Source organism: Choristoneura fumiferana, chromosome 16 (assembly GCF_025370935.1).
Source record: "Choristoneura fumiferana chromosome 16, NRCan_CFum_1, whole genome shotgun sequence".
Classification (NCBI taxonomy): Eukaryota; Metazoa; Arthropoda; class Insecta; order Lepidoptera; family Tortricidae; genus Choristoneura; species Choristoneura fumiferana.
In genome coordinates this window covers 402,971-423,966 of record NC_133487.1, presented here as the reverse complement: position 1 = coordinate 423,966, position 20,996 = coordinate 402,971, and the positions used below count along the sequence as shown (strand labels likewise).

The following is a 20,996-nucleotide window of genomic DNA, read 5'->3' as shown; positions in this document are numbered from 1 at the left end:
AAATATTTTGCAACAAATCACTGAATCGAAAAAATCGTTTAGCATCTCTGGTCCAAGGGCCCTGGTTCCTGGTTCAAACTTTACGTCTACGGAGGTATTAAAAAAATGATTTTGAATTTTTATGTACCATTTTTGCGGCAGTTTACATATACAGTGTGGTCATGTAATTAAGAACGATTTGAAGTTCCAGATTATTTTTAACTAAATCCATGTCATGTGATAGTCGTGTCCTTCTTAGAGTAACTAGTTACGTTATGAAAACAGCCACACATGAATAGAGCAACGGATTAAGATAAAGAATAAAATTCGCTGTCATTTTTTTACAAATTTTGTTTTTATTTTCTTTAGTAACAAATTCAAATAGTAATGAAGCTGACAAATAATTAGAACGATTTATTGAACTGTTTCGAAAGTTTTTTTATTTGAAACTTAGATTAACTAAATCACACTAACGTGAAGTTTTACACAAAAAAGCACATGTAATACATTTTTAACTAAAATTTAATAGTTAGTAGCATGTCCACGGTTTTATTACTGCCTTACACCGGCGAGGCATTGAATCTATCAATTTTGACATTTCGCGAGAGAAATAGAGTTCCATTTCTTCTAAGAATACGTCATACAGTTCTCTTAAAATTGCCCACACGTCGATTTGAAACCTTTTTCTTGACTTCGCACAAAGATGCTCTATTTGGGTTAAGATCGGGGCTGTTGGCTGGCCAATCTAGACAGAAACTGATTGCGATGTGAGGAATTCCTTAACGGTACGTGCAGTATGCTTGGATCATTGTCGTGCTGGAATGTCCCAAATAACGGAAGCACGCCTTCTGCATATGGTAACATTGTTTCTTCCAGTATGTTTTTGTATGAATTGATCCATGTTTCCTTCTATCAGCCTAACAGGTCCAACACCATGTCCAGGAAAAACATCCCAAATGTTTACATTCCCCCGCCATGCTTTAAAGTCACTTTTGTGTACTTTGGGGTCGAATGGTTATTGGAGGCCGTCTTACATATCGTTTGCCATCAGAACATACCCTATTTATTTGTCTCGTCAGAAAAAGAACGTTTTTTCCACTGTCTTCTGACTGTCCAGTTTTCATATCTTCTTGCAAATGCAAGCCGGGCTTGCCTATGACACCGTTTCAACATAGGCACCTTCCTTGCTATCCTTCCGGTGGCAACTTTTCTTCTACCAAACGCCTTCGAATAGTGCTTGCCGAGATTGCTGAAGGGTTGTTTTCGCCAAAATATTCTTTTCTCAACTCAATTAGACCCTTAAAAGGATTGTGTTTTGCCAAACGAACGATATTCGATCATCTCGACGAGATGACTTCTTTGTTTAGGTACACGCGGAAATTTGAAGTAGTTTATACTGGCAAAATGCTTTATGGCGTGGAAAACCATAGTTTGTTCGATTAGGTTGCAGATGATCGGACTTGGATCTTATTATCTATGTTTGGTTGGTCGGTTCGGTTCGGTACTCTCTTGGACTAACGACAAATCTTTCTCTCTCTCACGAAGCTGTACTTCAGTTCATCACGGTGGGGCAATTACCTTTACGACACCGACGACCCAATGGCGCCAAAGATTATTCGAATATAAACTAAAACCTCAAAGCGGCGGTCCATTCGCTATTTAAATTTGAAATAAAAAATAAACTTCAGCGTTCTTAATTATATGACCTAGCCAGTAAATTAGTAATACGGGTTTAATTTCAATGAGGATAAAGTTTACTTTTATTTTTTTAGCTTGTTATGATGTATAAATGAATTTACAAAGCTAGTACAGAACTTTTTTTATAAAAAAACCTATCAAAAAGTACATCATCGAATTAATAACAATAGAAATTAGTTTTTACGATAAATTGCATTAAGTAAAAAAACAAAAACACCCTTAATTTACGTCTGAGGCATTAAAAAATATATTTTGATTACCAGTTTTGGCATAGTTTATATATATATCTCTGAACAAAGCCGCGGACGGACGGACAGACTGACAGGTTTTCCGTTTTTTTTTTGGCTCCGGAACCCTAAAAAGGAGTAGCTTTTTCTCGATAAATCATTGGGTTTGCCGGCGGCCTAGCCTCAATATAATCACATCTCAGCACCTCGCCTCATGGTTAATGTGGAGCAATCCGATCCGCCTCGCGCCCGGCCCAGCGCCGGCGCCGGTGAGCCGCCGAGATTTCCCCCGGGCCCGCCGTACCGCTTTTTACACCTGATTATTTTCGAGACGCGATGTTTGAGGCATTGGTTTCTTGATGACTTTGGTATAGTCCACCAAATAAGTGCTTTATTTGTTTATGGCTATTCCTGCATCTCAAAAACCAAGTCATGTGCCAGTTGGACTCGCGCACTGAGGGTGTGCGAATTCGTAGGTAATGTGGGGACTGTAACTTGGTTTGAGCTTAGTATAAGGGTCTACGCGCGTGGCTTTAACCTGTCCTCTCCCAGAGGCACAAATTTTTGCCCAAATTCCTTTGATCCTGTTATCCTGGGAGATGACAGATTAAACTTTATTAAATAAAAAGGATATTTCTTCAGTATCTTGTTCTAGGTATAAGGGTCTACGCGCGTGACTTTAAACTTCATTAAATAATAAAAACGATGTTTCGTCAGTATCTTGTTTTATTGTTGTTATAATAATATTTTAACAGAGATGGGTCTAGCCGCTCAGGCTGTCGGGAGTAATCTGTTGGTAATCTGTGCTCCGGCATGTATACCGCTGTCAATTGTCTTTTAAAATCAAATTCTAGAATCATACAATATATAAATACTATCATTATACATAATAAAGTCAGTCTAACCTGCCAGGTGGTCAGTTTTATCACCTGCCAGCGGTATACAGCCTAGTCCCTACAATGAATATATAGTGTTAGCATAGCTGAGCCTTATTCTTAGGCCAAATTTACGCAGTTTTGGGTATTTTCATTTTCAGTCATTACTGGCATGAACAGACAGACATAAAAAGTTAAGATTTTTACACTTTTTTTTAGTTGTGCTGTAAGAGACTTCAAGTTTCTATAGCCCAACTGGAAGTACCTACCCTAGAGGTTTTTCGGTTACGACAATTTGTATGGAAACACCTTTTTTTGCATGCGTTTATTTAGCTTTCCCTGTATTGTTTATTTATTGAACCTTAAAGTGGTAAATAAATTTTTCGCGACTGTACATAATGTGCGCTGCGGATTTAGGGGAGGTATTTCAATTATTACGGTATGATTGATTACTTACACCCTGTATTCTGTGCCTTATTTAGTTAGTTTGTTCTTTACTGTTTTAGTATTCAAGGATCGGTTTGTGAAATATCAAGCATTAAAATTCTAGTCCCAATCCCTTGCCGTGAATGGTTATGTCACGATGAAGTAAGCATAATAAGAAAAACTACCACAGCCTAATAGGCTTTATAAGTTATAGTCGAGTAAGTGCTATTGACTTGCGGCTCCATCACCCACTGAAACAATTTTTATATAGCGCCAAAATTAATTGAAAACTTTCAAAGCTATTGTGGTTATTTTTGCCATAAAAGTGCCAGCAGCTCATCATTTCCATGCGTAAAAGTTGCCTTTTTATGGCCGTTCAGAGTTTTATGTTTGTTTAGCGTTACACTGCGCCGATAAAACTGCGGACGAATTGAATTGTTTTACGGAACGAATCAATTGAAAAGTTGCGCGTCGAGTGTATCGGTTCCTGTGAGCTTACGCTGCTGCTGCCAATATGGCTGACTAGGATTGTTGGACACCATTCAACAATAATTTGATTTTTATGTAGGTATTTTATTCAGTGCCAAATATTATAAGTTAACATTTTCATAATAAATAATTACTGAAGTAGTTTTCGCAGCAATTTATAGGAGCTCCGCGACCCCCTTTAAAGAGGCCCACAGACCCACCACAGGTTGAAAAACACACACACACTGGTATTTCCGTTATTTTTTTATTTTCATGTTTTCTGATAGCTTTTTTTCTGTGCGATTAAGTGCTTAAAAAAGGTAACACATGCTATTTACTAGCACGAAAGCAATGCTACTATTGAGCCTAGCATGTGTGTGTATACGACACGTGCTACTAGCATGCTTTTTTAGTGGCATACAGGTATGGCCGCTTTACAACATGCTCGTTACTAGCATTCTAATAAGCATGCCCATAAGTATGCTAATACCTGCAGTACCAGTATGCCACTAAATAAGCATGCTTACTAGTAGCACGTGTCCTATACAAACATGCTAGTAGGTAGCTTTTGCTCAATAGTAGCATGCTTTCGTGCTAGTAACAGAAGCTGTACTGCAGGTACTAGCATGCTTATTAGCATGCTAGTAACGAGTATGTGTAACAGTACCTTTACACATTGTAATGAGAGTTTCTGTGACAGCTAGGTGGTGCTAGTATGGTTAGGTCTGTTTGACAAAGTTGACAATTGCGACACGTTTGTGATTGGTTACATAACTAAATGAGGCAATCACAAATCACAACCAAGGCTGTAACGTCAAACACCTCTCGACACTAACGCCATCTAGCGATATTTTGCGCCCCACTCGCGGGTTCGCGCGGGAGGGAAATGAAAAATGTGAAGTACTTTTGATAGCCCTTTATTTTTCGTCTCTTACTTTTTTTAAAGTTGCACCTGTGCCAAGACGGGGTAGGTCGCTACTTTTGTAAGAAAATGACGAGGCGCAATCTGAAGATTGCCGTGTAGGGCAGTGTGCCGGATCCGGCGGCCGTGAGCCGGCCCGGCTATTAGCCGGAGACAAGGGTCGCTGACGCAGGTAGGCGCGCTACACGACTAATTTATTGCCGGGCCGCTAGGTGACATTTATTGTGGGTATTTCTTTTGTGATAGTCTTTATCAAGTATCGAAGAAATTTACAGTTTTACCGTGGTCTTTGAATTTGACCTTGTTCGATGGTAGATGGGCATCTTTGGCTATATGTTAGTATTTTTGTATTGGCCCATACAAGTTCGCATTGTTTTTTCTATGCGAACTGCTATGGAAAAGAATTCGTTCCCATTACTACAATCTAGGTCTCTTCAAAGCTAGAGTGAATATACTTTAGCCTCATCTCCACTTACCATATATGGTATGGTGTGGTAAGGTACTCTTCATAATCTAGTACCGCAGATGAGATGGAAGGATGACATCAAGCGAATAGCCAGGTCAAACTGGATGCAGGTAGTACAGAACAGAGAGAAGTGGAGAAAGCTGATGGAGTCCTAACACCAACATGGTAGTAAATGGCTAAGAAGTAGAAAGGAAGAAGGTGGTACGGTATTATGTTGCCAAACCTGCAAGGTTTTTAGCCGGTAAGAGTCTGGCACTTTCTTGGTCCACCCTTACCAGTCGTTCATTGATTATTCCGGACTTCTCGCCCTCATCTATAAAAAAGCACCGTAAATAAATATAAACAAAAAACAATATTATGTATGACATTATTAAAAAGACGTAGGAATGAATTAAATTATTAAAACACGTTCTTTACTGGTGTAATATGAAGGAAAAACCTTCACAAAAACGTAACACGCTGTCCAATAACGCGTCGCAAACGAACGGTAGCACAGAAGACAATTGGAATTCCTCTCCCCTTCCAGCCAATCATCGTGACAGTTCTTATCGGCGGCGACAAATTGCGACCTGACTCACCTGGCCGCGCGTCTCCGGCCCTCGTGTTTACATGCCTTTTCTGGATTAGGATAGCATCGACAACATTTTATTTTCATATGGTTATGTAAGAAGTACGAATAAGTAGTAGGTAATTAGGAAGTTTTTGAAATATTTAAGCAGTTTAAAATACACAATACAAATATTCTTTATTGCACACCATAAAGCAGTACAAAAAACTTATGATATAAACACTTAGACTTAGTTTAGTCAGTTATTCCTTGCAGAAGTCAAACAAAGCGTCTAGGACGCTCTTGTCGATTAGTAAGTTCTAGAATTTTCCAACGAGAGGCTTAACAAACAATGTGTCGTCATTTGTCGGTCTTTCCATCTTTACTAAGAAGCGAAGTCTGCTTTTTACGCGACTGCCTAAAAAAACGTGTAATGTTTCCATTTGTTACTCATTCAGCTTTCTTCGTATCCTCAAAGCTTTCAGCGTGAGTATTCATTAGTTGTCTACAAACGAGTATTCTCGGTTTTATTTGTATGGGACTTAATTGCATGTAGCATTTTGACTCAAAGGATCTTCATTACCGCTCGTCCAGTATAATTTGTGAAATAGGAATATTACTTGCTTTGCTTGTAAAGCTGGTGGATTCGTGTGTTCAGAATTTGCTTTGTGTATCTATGAAACTGAGGACATGAATTGTTTAATGACTTTGACGCTATTCTAGTAAAATTATTCTGTTCATGGTTAGATATTTGTTCTAGTTTATGTGCTTATTAAATTGTATGAATCTTAACAACCTGCATGGAGGTGTACAAACATTTTGCCAAACTTTAAACGTTAATTATATTTAATTTTAATGCAAGTGTACGTACACATCTGGAAAGAATTGTACATGATGTTTATCAAAAAAAAAATTGTAGATTAAATTTGTGTTTATTGCTATTAATTATACAATTTATGTTTCTGTTTTGTGTTTAGTAGCACGCTTCTCAACATATTTTTCCTTGTTACAGGTAAACATCTCTTTTAGACAGTTTACGTGTGTACGTCGTAAGCACAGGTAACATACATAATAGACACTACTAAACAGATGAGACACTCGCGTTTTACAGCCGCTTTAATTCACTCTCATTAGAAGCCGTGGTGGCCTGTGGTTTGACCTATTGCCTCTGAAGCAGAGTGTCGTGGGTTCACACCCCGGCTCGCACCTCTGAGTTTTTCGAAATTCATGTGCGGAATTACATTTGAAATTTACCACGAGCTTTACGGTGAAGGAAAACATCGTGAGGAAACCTGCACAACCTGCGAAACAATGCAATGGTGTGTGTGAAGTTCCCAATCCGCACTGGGCCCGCGTGGGAAATACGGCCCTAGCCCTCTCATTCTGAGAGGAGCATTCTGCCCAGCAGTGGGACGTATATAGGCTGGGATGATGAGACATTTTAACAACTAAAGTTATAGTTCTTTAGTTACTTTAGTAATGTTACTAATAAAGTTTTCTTTGTTGATGTTCTTCTTTTGTTTGTTTAAGCTGATTGCCCTGGTAGGCAAAGCTCGATTAATAAAAAAAATTAACACAAAACATGTGTCGGTGGTGTTACACCACCGTGACACCACCCGACAGCCGCCGAACAAAGCCGAAGTTTGACAAAATTCAAAACCTAATGAATTTTACATCGACATTGAGACAAGGGCCCACACGCAAATGGTACCTTTTATACAAGGCTCACATTTTAAACCTTTTGGACTTTGAAATAAAGTTGTATCTCCAATGCTCTGCTACTAAAATTTTGTCATATAAACTTACTCGATTTTAGGCCTCTGCTTCGTCGAGATAAAGTCGTTTTTCAATTGCGCTGATGTTTTAAGCTTTCCCGTATTGTCATGCGTGGAATTCGCTCATGAAATGTTTTATTCTAATGTATGTCATTATAATATATGAAACAAATTATAATATATGAAACGAAATTCGGAAAAATGTGTCTATAATATAACCTGACTGAAGGAGTCCCGCGTTGTATTTTTTTTATCATTCCTTAAAAGCTTTGTAGTTAAAAATAAAAGTTGTTGCGGCGGCTACGTCATAGAGCTTTCTCAGCTTCGTAGCACTCGTAGCGTACGTAGCGCCCTCTACGAGTCCTTTGGGTGTTTCGCGTCGACGTCTTTACCTTTACCTTGTGTAACTTGTGTCTTTTTTAATTAAACTTCTCGAATAACTTTTCTAGTTGTAAACTAAAATTAATAAGCATGAATAAATTATTCTGCATTTGTTATTTTTATAATTAGAAGGCTAAACTAATTTGGAGTTGTATACAAGGTGCTCGTGAGCATTGCGAGAGATTTCAATCACGCATTCCTGAGGTCATATGGAGTAATAAATGTTAAATGAACCTAGGTCGAATTATGCTTTTTAACTTTTTTATTTTTTTATACATAATAAAGAAATAATCCCAGCACCTCCACCACTTTCATAGAAACTTTTTTGCATAAAAATGGAAATATCTCAAAAACTAAGCATATTTCGACCTGGGTTCATATATATGACATTTATTAGTCCTAGCCTTTATAGCTTCAGGAATTCGTGATTGAAATCTCTCCCAATGCTAACGAGCACCTTGTATGATGGAATCTAAAAGAAAAAAACGTGAATTCATTATACTGTGACACAACTAAATAGTATAACCAGAACAACATTAATTTTATCCTCAGCCTATACACATCCTACTGTTGAGATTCCTCTGACATATTCTTCGGATTTCCGCAGAATGTGAAGGCTTGGGCTGTAGTTCCCGCGCATACCCAGCGCATATTGATAACTTCACACACACATCATTAAACTCCTTCGAAAATGAATGCAGGTTCGCTCACGATGTTTTCCTTCACCGAAAAGCTCATGGTCAATTTCCAAATTTCCAATGTAATTTCGCACGTAAATTCTGTAAGCCTCAGAGGTGCAAGCCGAGGGTTAAACCCACGATCCTCTGCTTGAGAGTCTATAGGCCAATCCACTAGGCTGCCACGGCTTCTAACTGACATTTGTTTAGCTGAGATTACTGCGCAATTTCGGCGCTTTTTAGATTTAGAACTACTGCGTAATTTCGGCGCTTTTTAGATTTAGAACAACCTGTACACGAGTAAGGCACGTAACGCTTTTAAATTATGTTACAAAAAATAAACCGTCTCGGTAAAAACGTGTCAACACGAAGTCGGGAAGCGATCTCGCACTAATCCAAGGTTGAAGCTTCGTCAACTTTGCTTTCGGCTTTGGCCTCATTTTCGCCGGGAATACCTGTGGAATTGGATTTAGTACAACTGATGCCCGGATTTCCTCATTCCAATGCGTATTGGTGATCCCTTACTTCAAATAGTGAATCTACTGTGTTATAAATGTAGTTGTATTGAATATTTACTGCCCTCAAAACGAAAAACACAGCAATCGCGAAAAGATACTTTCAAGGAAAGTGTGAAAATTCGAGTTAAATGAATCTACGTATCTATGTAATATATTTCTAATTATAATTCACTTTCGTTTTTTGGAATGAAAAGTTTGAAACATGGAATACTACTGCGTCTTGAACTGAAAAGTGCTAATACTGCGTTGTGTTTTAGGAACTACAAAGTTTTAATGAAAATACTGCGTTTCTGCTTTATCAACTTCAGTTTTTCTAATAGATTTACATTTACATACATGTATTTTAATATACATAGACATTTTTTATATATAAGAGGGGGGAAAACGAGCATGAGGTTCACCTGATGGGAAGCAATCAGCGCCGCCCACACAAATAGCATTCTTCAAAAAACGTTTAAACTCAGTAATATGTAACTACGTGCGTTTTTCGTTACGAGGGCAGAATACCAGTGATGTAAGTCATTAAATAACATTGTATAGTCAGAAAGCATACAGTAACAAAGTACTGAAATGTAGATATGTCTTCGATCGTGAATATTATTATATACGTTTCGGGAAAGTGTATTATTAACCCCCGACGCAAAAAGAGGGGTGTTATAAGTTTGACCGCTATATGTGTCTGTGCATCTGTGTGTCTGTTTGTGGCACCGCAGCTCTTAAACGGGTGGACCGATTTGAATGCGTTTTTTTTATTTGAAAGCAGGTTTTCTAGCAATGGTTCTTAGATATGTTTCATCAAAATCGGCTTAGCCGTTTTTGAGATATTGAACGTTGAAGTGACAAAGTCGGGGGTTTTTAGTCGATTTTTTGTTGGTTTGGTTATACTCTTACCGTCCTGATTGACCATTCTACTAGCAAGGAGAGCAGGGCACGATGCGACTTTCAACCTTTGGGACGGGTCTGATCTGCACGTAGTCTCAGTTTGGGCCACCCTTCTAATTGTTTCTGTTGTAATTAGCATTTCGTTATTGTTCGTGCGTTATGAATTTTATTGCCGTGTTGTTTGTTTTCTAGAGTTGTTTGCTGTTTTGTTTTTGGTCACGTTCGTTTGTGGTGTGTGTTGCAGGCCTTTACGGGCGTGAGGTCAGATGTTCGCGATCTCTTTCCCGCGCGTAATGAGAAGGCACCTACTTACGAATGGTTGCGCGGTTACTCTAATTACAAAGTTACTAAACACCTGCTAAAATTAATCACATTTCCGTAAGACGTATTGATAAAAAACTACTAAATTAATTGTTCAACTCACGATTATAAGCCAGGAACGGTCCGACTAGTTTCGGTCTTTTCGGGATCTATTTTTAGCTTTTCTTATGAAAAATATCTTCCCAAAAGATCTAAATCGTGAGTTGAACCGATTAATTTAGTAGTTTTATGGATTTTTGTCTGAATTAAATAAATTGAATTGAATAACATTTACTGCCTGCAGCGCATATGATCTCTCTCTGGAACGCACATATGCGTGTGTGGCACCTGAAGAAGTCTCGGGTTCGGTAGCCGTGCACCGAATGTGTTAACTTTTGTTGATGTAACTACATCTCGAAATATTAATGTATCTCACTTCGTTAAAATGAATCTTTGTGTTTTTGTTCAATCCCCTTCAATCAAAGGTAACATAGTGAAAGCAATCAAAACACAGCTCAGCTGATAGAAAACAAGAACTGAACTAATAAAAGGTGCTCGGTGAAACGGACAAAGCAATGGCGGTCTGCCCACCTATATATACATTGACGTATTCTATTTGCTACTGTTATAACTTTGCTAACCCCCGACGCGTGGTCATCGCATTAGCGGATTAGGTTCGCAAGAACTAGATTGCAGTTTCCGTTTCACTATAACGTATAATGCTTCTCTCAGTTCAATAAATTAAACGTCAAGTTTGTTCTGTTAAATTCAGTTCGTAAGTAAACACGAACATCGCAAACGTTCCGCTAGAGGCGCTGTTCGTGTTTGCATACAAATTGAGATTTTAACGCGAACGCGATCGAGACGTATTTTGTAACCGAAATCTTACACTAAGGGTACTGCTAGTAAAATACGCGCAGCGTGCAAATGACGGCCTCACGGTCCCGCCGGAAGACCAGCGCTCTCTCTCGAGCCGGCATTATGCTGAGGTGGGTCCGTTTCGTGATAATTGCTTGCTTACATTGTTATCTCGTATGCCTGTCGTTTATGTAACTGTCACGAAATAGCAGTGTAGAGACTTTACATAGTTGTAGGGCACTGACGCAATAGTCATGGAAAGCCTTTTTATGATCAAATTAATTTTATTAGGAAAATACCTAAATACAGAGTTCGATGAAGCAAAGAGCGACCGGCGGTGTTGCCACTCTTAAGTAGAAAAAATATATTTATTGTTGGTGTTGCCAACAGGCAGCGGACAACGAAAACAGCCAGAAACCAGATGGCGGGTATCATACCAAATAATTATCTTCATCTTTCGGTAACGTTCCAGTCGAATCATAATGTACTTTGTCGTATAATTTCCTTAGTCTCCGTTCTTATTTCGGATACAACGCTGCTGTTTTAGTCTTTTTTTCAAATGGTTTACTACAAAAATGACTCCCTTTACTCTCAAGAGCGGTCGGTAATGGATTTGCTGGCATTAAGCCTGGTATTGCAACGGATTCATATCAAACCTGTTTTTGTTCCCCCAAGGCCCCGGCAACAGTTGCCCCAGCCCGAGCAACTGTTGCTGGCATTCCAGCTGAGTGCACTCGGCTGCGCGATCCGCTCCGATACAATGCGACGTAGCTCATTGTGTTTGTGTTATTGTATGGGTGGTGAAGCTCAAATTAATTCGATATTATAGACTGGCTTTAACCTTTAACCTTAGAAGAGAATACCTAAATCCTACTAATAATTAATATATCTTTGCTTCTTAAATTAATGCTGATTGCTTTCTGTTGATAGGCTAGATTCCTCAAAACATATATTTGGTCCGTCAGTTACATTTTCAAAAAATGTCGTACAAGTATTTTTTCTTTTGCCAATTTAACGAAAAAATATGAAGATACAGTCAGTTAAAGTTGCCTTAGTACACTAACTAAGGATTGAACTCTCGGGCCACCACTCTCGAACTTTGATGCGCTTCGCTCCTAGCCTAGATCCAGCATAAACACGAACTTTACGAGCGTGAGAAGTGAAAAAAACATTATAATAGTAGATTGTTCATCAAGGGACTAAAACAAGCCATAATGGCACGAGATGTTTAGCCACCCGAGCAGAGCGAGGGTTGCTATAGTTCGAGTGGCATTATGATTGTTTAGTCTCGCGTTAAACACTCTACTTTTCACTTTGAATGCGAGGAAGAGAAACAATGTTTTGTTCAAAATTACAATATTATTTTTTAAAAACGTACGCTTGGCAGTCAAGGCCATCTGTTCAAAATTCAAATACCAAAAAAGAATTAGTTGCGCGGTTTTTCTTTTCTTTTATTGTTTATGAAGTGACGCTTTAAAAGCTTGCATATTTGCCAACTGTTTCAAAATTGAAAACTATTATAAAACTAATTGGACTATGCATAATAAAATGAATTTGTCCTTAATATAATTAAACAGATTGATATTCGTAATCATTAATTGTGTTTCACGAAATGAAATCGTATTTTTTTTATATTTTTGCACAGTTGTCATTTTGAGATTATTTCCACGCATAATAATTCTCCATTCACAAACGCCGTGTTGGCTGTTTAGGGGTTTCCAACTTAAATTAAAAAAGTACTTTAACCCGTAGAGAATAAAAAGGAGCTTTAGTCCCGATATGCAGAGACTAAAGTAACATTTTAAGAGCATGAGAAGTGAAAATATGTTTCTTCCTGTCATGACGAGCAATTCACGATTCTTGTTTTTTCTAATCACAAGTATTACCAGCGATTAAAAATTCAACTCACGTTTCGTGAAATGAAATACTCAAGCACAGAATTAATTGCAGAAAATGCTCCGAATGAAGTAATGCGAGCAGGTCTCGAAAGCTGAGAATTATGTATGTATGTATGTATGTATGTACTTTATTGTACATAAAACATAAAAATAATACAAAAAGAAAACAACAAAAGAAAAGAGTACAAAGGCGAACTTATCCCTAAAAGGGGTCTTAATTATCGCAATGAAACTCAAAGCTGAAAGAGTCTGTTCGGCGACTTTGTAATTCACAAACGCGCTTCGGAAGTTTCGGTTCGAAATCGAGACGCGGTCGCGAGCTGAATCACTACTGCGATTGATATGAGAAAAGTTGGAGAAGCATCGTGTTATTGGAAGCTTGGAATGAATTTAAATTTTTACATTGTTTTTGATGAAACGTGCTTGAGTTTGTTATATGGGATTAACGTGCAACTTTAAACGTTTCTTTAGTAATCTAATCTACTTTAAAGAAGCCATGGTAAGAGACCTACACACACATGCGAGTTTCACTACTCTGATAAGTTCCAGATAAACGAGTTCGTCTATTTAAAAATAAATTATAACAAAAAATTGAACCGTTTACAAAAAACCATGAAAATAATTTTCTACCAGTCTGAAGTCGGTCGGTGCCTCAGCACGAGCCAGCAGGAGTGGACTTATAGTCATCTACCACACCTACGCACTTTATATTGGGCTTCAATCACTCCTGCTGGCTCGTTCTGAGGCACCGACCGACTTCAGACTGGTAAGTAGAAAATTATTTTCATGATTTTTTGTAGTCGGTTCAATTTTTTGTTACTTATTAAAAAAAACACTATTTTTAGTGTAAATAATCTAAGATACAATAGTTTAATATCAACTGCTCGTCACCTTTTACGAAAGATTGCTTTTTCCGATGCAGAGACGTTCATTATTGAGGAGTCCTGATATGCTGCTTATGGGATTTAATTGAAATCGGTTCATAAATGACGTAGTTCTGAGGTAACAAACATAAAAAAAAATACAACCGAGTTGATAACCTCCTCCTTTTTTGAAGTCGGTTAAAAATAATACTCAGACATATACTCGTGTGCTATACCTAAACGCGAAAGTTGGTGAGTCTGTTTATTTGTTTGTTACCTCTTCACGTGTATAGTGCTGAACCGATTTAGATGAAATTCGGTACACCGATAGTTTGAGTCCCGGGGAAGGACACAAGATAGATTTTTATCCCGACAATTCACATACTTCCCGCGGGATATCCATAAAAGTATTCTACGCGGACGGATTCGCCAGCAACAGCTAGTCTTATATATTTTACTTTCATTGTTTGCTCCGGATCCGGATAGTCAATTTGGTAAATAGGGTCCGGAGTCTAAAGTGTTGTAGTACTAGTAACTGTCTTTATTCGCAATGAGAAATAATTGTCGTGTCATCATGTCGTCTAAGTAAGTTGATACATTCTCAGAATCCTCTTGCGCCATTTCACCGTTTGAATGCGAGAAATGCCATCTCATATTGATTGAGCCATCCGTATTAAACTACGCTGCTGTTGCGACTATTCGAGTATTCCTATCATTACTAAAGTTTGTCGTATATTGTTAATCTCTAGCGCCTCGTTCTGTAAGGGTTGATGTTCACCCGGTGGGGGAGGGGGCAATGAAGACAAACGATCCTGGTCGCGGCACCGAATGATCGATGAGCAACTTTATAATGCGGTATCGCTTATAGACCTTTTAGCTCATGTGTTACGAGTACCTTCAAGCTTACAGGCGATCGCTTTCTTTTATTAAGACGTAGGTACGTTCTTGGTATAGTGTCTGGGAAAATGATGGAAGTGTCATTCGTTTCTTGGTGTATTTGAGTTTGAAGTGGATTAGAAGATTAATTTGTAACGTTCTTGATAATTCCGTGTAGATGTTTACATTCATACGTCACACAAAATCGTATGAAATGAAGTGTTTGACTTCAAAATCGTATGAAAATTAAATCGTATTATTACTTCATTCAAATAGCCATGGTATCCTAGTGGTTTATTTATTTATTTATTCATATGGTTTATTATTAAATACAACGTGGTTTGACCAATGGCCTCTCAAGCACTGAGTCTTAGGTTCAAGCCTGGGCCCCTGAGATTTTCCATATGAGCTTTTCGGCGAAAGAAAAACATCGTCATCATCAGAATAGCAAAGCGTTTATATATGTGTGAAGTGCCCAATCCGCACTGGGTCCGCGTGGAAAGTACAGCACTCATTTTATGACAGTGAGGCGTTTATACGCCAGAGAAATGAAATGATGATTATATGACTTAATTCTGCTAGCATTGGAAACATGGTTGAGATTTTATACCCAGATAACTCCAACGAAACAAAAGTCTTCAAATTTTTTGATCGAAGTTTCCATTCCGTTTTTACAAATGTTCCATAATTTAAACATTTAAGATAGTCATCGAAAATATACCTTTCAAAAGCGTGCCGCGTCTTGTGTTACCGAATAAAAGATGATCCTACACTAAAGGAAAAAATTGCCGGTAAACCACGTTAATCCCCACATTATCCGTATCGGCTTACCTGCCTGCGCCCCAATCCGTCGTACTCCTGAAGGATAATTAATTTTTCAGGCGCTTGCGACCGCCTTCGCTTGGATTGAACCTTTGAATATTAATTGATAAATTATAGACGCTCAGCTTACCGAATAAGGCACGTTTTCTTTCCAATGAAAAATAAATTATTTATTACTGGCTGCCGTTTACTGCTTAAAGCTTCATTTAATCGATGTAGGTAAAAGGAAATACAATGTTAGTTACATTGCGGGGCGAGCGGCAGTGCAGAGCGCAAAGAGGGTTAAGACCTTGCCTAGTTCAATCAGATGGCATGATTTACGCGTGTCTAAGTTGTAAAATATTAGTTTCACACCTCTAATTGTTCCTGAAAAAAGGGTTTTGACAGACAAAAGGTACACAAACACGAACAAACAAAAGTACAAAGTATTCCTATAAGAGTTTCAAATATTTTTTCTGTAAATTGTGTATTATTAAAGAGTTTGAAGACAAATAAAGATATGTTTATGTCTAGTTTCTATTTTCCATTTGAGGTATAGAACACTAAAAAAGAATAAAGATTGTTTTTTTTTAATCTTTTTGTATTTTTTATTTCAATTCCAATTTTTTTTGTTACTTTTACGGTCATCCCGTAAAACCTATATCGAAAATACAAACTGAAATAAAGATGCACAGAAAAACCAGAAAAATAAGACCAGCGCTGGGAATCGAACCCAGGTCCTCGGCATTCCGTGCCGTGTGCTATACCAAAAGAATAGTTAAACTTCTTAACATTATTTAATTACTTATGTATTCTATCAAGTTAGTCATATTTAGGCTATTAAGATACTTCGTCCGTATTTCTAAAGGCAAACTTGTTACTCAAATTCTGCTTTAACTTTCGCATTTCAATGGCGACTTGGGGTGAAACTTCAATCTCAAAATTTGGTATTATTCCTTAAACCTACTTAAATTATTGTAAATAATATAACGTTACCTTTGAGAGACTTGGAGACTTGTGGTTTGGTAAGCCTGTACTGTGAAGTTCCACAGAGGCTATTGGTACATGGTTTTCTCTTTGCTTTGGTGTCTTTTTAAATTTGCAATTCAGGTATTTTTATTTCAATTACATTTTTATACTTTTACGGTCATCCCGTAAAATTATATCGAAACTTGAAACTGAATTATAGATAACTTAATAACGATATCGATATCGTTGTTAGTTCCGATGGAGGTGGAAAAAAAGTCTCATTGGGCTAGGGCAAAGATTCCTATGCTCTTAACATGGTCAATATTACAAGAAAGGAGATATTTATATGAAATAAATTCCATGTTGTATTTGTAAATCGGTGGTGGTAGATAGCAACGGCACGGAATTCATGGGTTCGATTCCCAGCGCTGGTCTTATTTTTCTGGTTTTTCAATGCAATTTCAGTTTGTATTTTCGTTGTAACTTGAACTTGAATTTAGATAATTTATTGATCCTATATCGATATCGTTAAATCAGAATATCGGACATGGAGGTGTTATCTGTCTCATTGTACGAGGGCAAAATTTCCATGGTCATAGACACTATATATTAGAGTAGAAAGGAAAATTTTAGATTAAATATAGTATCCATTTTAAATTTATAAAGCGGGTGATTAGAAGAAATTTTAATCACAGACTTTTAAATAAGGGTTTCTACGTTACGAGTAATTACCATTTCAGTTATATCCTAATTGGTATGTTCCACTTTCGCCCTGACCCTAGATTCTGTATCGCGAGGCCGTGTGCGCCGGCGATCAATTTCCGACCGCCGCCGATAAACATCGCGACAAATTGCCGATACGTCACTCTAATTGGAGGAAGTCGCATCAGATTGATGCGACGACAAATATTGGATCGATGTCGGAAACAGAAATTGTCTGGTTGATTATAGACAGCTGATCTAGATCTAATACTGATTTATCTTAGTTTTGATGTGTTGAAGTTAATTGTTATAGTTTCAATTATATGAGAACTGGAGTGTCAGCTTTATTTATTTTTTACATAATACTCGTAATTGCCTCTATCTCACCTGATGAAAAGTGCCGATGAGGCAAAAGGTGTATACATCTCGCTGATTCAGTAACAGCCTTGAAGAGCCCAGACTATGACGGCGAATTCCATTCCTAACCTAACGTCAAATACATATACGAACTAAACTAAATGTTTTTTACATTTTCTTCAATTCTATTAAACTTTCGTGTCTACGAATAAGGTACAAGCGTGCGACTGCTCATGACTGTCACTGTCGTAAAAGTCGTCATGTTTAATTATAAATCATTAGTAATAGAGGTGACAGCAGGCTGTCATCTATTGGGTATTAGCGTGTCGATCACTCGGACGCTTACCACTCTCGTAGGTAACAACTTACAAACGATTCGCGTCTCACTGAAGTGAAATCACAAATACACAGCAACGCATTTGTTTTATATAGATCAATCAAAGGCGAGTTAATTTACACTGCGAGCGCTCACTTTGTGGCGGTCACGCGGCAAAGCGAGCGGCCACAGAGAGAGCACAACATTTATATACTCGTATTTTTAAAGTAGTGGTTTGACCTATCGCCTCTCAAGCTGAGGGTCGTGGGTTCAAACCCCGGCTCGCACCTCTGAGTTTTTCGAAATTCATGTGCGGAATTACATTTGAAATTTACCACGAGCTTTGCGGTGAAGGAAAACATCGTGAGGAAACCTGCACAAACCTGCGAAGCAATTCAATGGTGTGTGTGAAGTTCCCAATCCGCACTGGGTCCGCGTGGGAACTATGGCCCAAGCCCTCTTGTTCTGAGAGGAGGCCTGTGCCCAGCAGTGGGACGTATATAGGCTGGGATGATGACGAGTAAAATGAAATTTTATTGCTTCGACGAATTAGGCTTCTTTCGTACGACTGTTAATTATTTACTTCTGCGTCTCCAGTTAGTTCTCAGTACATTACGCTTCAATGAAGACAAATTCCCAAAGGGCCGTTGGAAACTAACTCAAACGGAATTAATTACCACGATTAGATACAGCAACAAGCTTTGTCAAACCGAGTCTGCGCTGAACTCAATGTTTGCAACAATAACACCGATAAATCTAGAGCCGCCGCAACATCATTTATCAAACGTTTTGATATTTTTTTCTCTCTAATACAGTGTTTAATAGTCCATCCTTTAGCGGCACAAAGATCAAGAAACACTTTGACAGTGACAGATGTATCATAAAAAGGCGTGAATATCCTTTGACACTAGCGAACTTCCGGCGGGTCTTTGAGCGACTTCAAAGGGTCAGAATCCTAAATGTTTGCGTAAATCCGGGACCCGGACGAGCCCTTGCCGATTTCTATTTGTGTTGCCAGGACCCGGGAGCGGCTGTTTAATAAACTTGATGCCCAAAATAGAGGTACCAGGTAATTAAATTTTGACGGGATGTGGAATGTGAAGCCGAACAATTGGCCAGTGTTGAATTACGGTATGTATAGTACCTAGAGGGAGCCGCAAGATTTCAATTACTCTTCTATATGTCGGCGGCCGATCGTAAAATCTGCCAGAACACGAAATTCCTAGGCATATCATGAAACGCCGCCATTTCATGATATGCCTAAATGTTGGCCAGGCATATCACGATGTTCCTGAGAAATAATACGGCAGATCGATTAGAGCAACGCATTCGTCGATATTCCTAGCTCTATACCGGGCACATCGTAAAATAGTTTCTTTTTTGGCCACTGGTGGCGCTGCGTATGCAATGGCGGCCGTGACCAGCTGACCGGCCGTGTTTGTTTACCGCGTGAAAATGATCTTTGAACCGAAAATAGTGATTGAATTCAAAATAGAAGTGCAAAAGAAGCTTTTGAACATCAGCTCCATTCTTTTTATGTGAATGAAACGGAGAATCCTGTGCACAATGTGAAAAAACCATGGACGGCTGCCCGTAGTTTGGAGGTTAGTATTTTGTTGTAGATCGATTAGAGCAACGCATTCGTCGATAGTCTTAGCTCTATACCGGGCACATCGTGATATGCCGAAAAGAAGAAAAATTTAGGTACGACGAGCGAAGCGAGGAGTGGTTAGTGTTAATTGTGATTACGACGCACGAGCCGAGCGAGCGAAGCGAGCGTGCCTCGGCAGCGGCCGGCGAAGTGCCAGAACCGATATGGCGGCGTTTCATGATAAGCCTAGGAATTTCATGATTTGCCTAAACTGGCCAAATAATGAAATGGCGGCGTTTCATAATATGTGTTAGCGCGGAAGGAACAAGAGTCAGGAATTGGAAAACCTGATGCGAGGCACGGAGAAACGAAGGTTTCTATACGGCCTGAGGTGTAGGTATGGAGGAACAGCCACCAGCAAGAGTGGACTGTATTTAAAGGGGTTATGGTTGACAATCTACGTTGGCAGTCAGTGTTAGATGGAAGAGCACGCCTACCTTGAGGATCCTTGCGTAGCTCCCAGTGCACGATGTCCAGGGTCCAGCGTCCAAGGATGGAGCGGACCAGAACAATCCAGTAGGGCGTAGCCCGTTCGTTACCCTTACCACTAAACAGCACCAAACCTTCACCCCGGGGAAGTTCAGCTCTTCCCGCGTGTACCGCGGCAGTTGATTCTTGAAGAGCTGACTGGTCATTATCACGTGTTTTAACACACTGCAGGATGCTGGGTCACGCAGGAATGTCGAATACATATAGGTGGCAGTTGGGACGTATGTGTTTCTGGAAAGAAAAGAAGCAAGGTTTTCAACGAAAATTTTTCGACTACGAAATTTATAATATCGATACTTACTTTTCGATGATGTACGTAGCGTAAGCAAGCATTTTATGCATTAAATTGGTGGAGTGCGTGACTTTGGGATCGTCATGCGGCGTCGCCAGTCCACCCGTTAACCATCGGCCCAGCATCTCGATGTCTTCTAGGCTATTAATCTTCAACGGTTGGTCGTCAATCTGCTAGTTCTGTAAGAAAATCAAATAATCGTAATTGTTCGTATCGTAGAATATTTTATGTTGAACTTACTCGTATTAGATGTCCTTTCGACACTGCTAATCGCACGCGGCTCTCAAAGTCCTCCAAACTTCCTTTATCTTGTAGTTGTAGTCGTGTATAAGCGACGTGTCGTTGGACCGGCACGGCATGTCGTCACCCGTGTGGAGTCTGATCTTTGGCCAATAGCCCGTCTTTAGCTTCTCGTCCCATGTGATCGGCACAATGTCATTGTCGCTATTGGTTCCTAGGCCAGAGTCCGTACAAAACTGCCCATCCTCCATTAAGTTTAATCTCGATATTGCACTGATATGTTACTCATCTCACAACAAGTACCTATGACTGTTGTTAATAATAATAATAATAATAATAATAATGATTTATTTGCCAAAATACACAGAACATAAATACAAGATATTGGTGTGTGATATTGTTGTAGATTGAGTAAGGCGTTATTTTGCGAAACTCTGTTTATAATGACGTATGACTTATAATATAAGTCAGTGTAGTTATACTTATAAATCACACCTTCGCGAAAAGTTATGCTTTTGCGATGAATATTTGTGGTATACATGT

General features: G+C 38.8%; 1 protein-coding gene across 1 annotated transcript in view; it reads left to right on the top strand.

Annotated features, from left to right (window-relative positions):
* Window positions 1-20,996, top strand: part of Tomosyn (syntaxin-binding protein tomosyn) — a 446,939-nt gene that overhangs the window by 307,539 nt on the left and 118,404 nt on the right. The window lies entirely within an intron of this gene.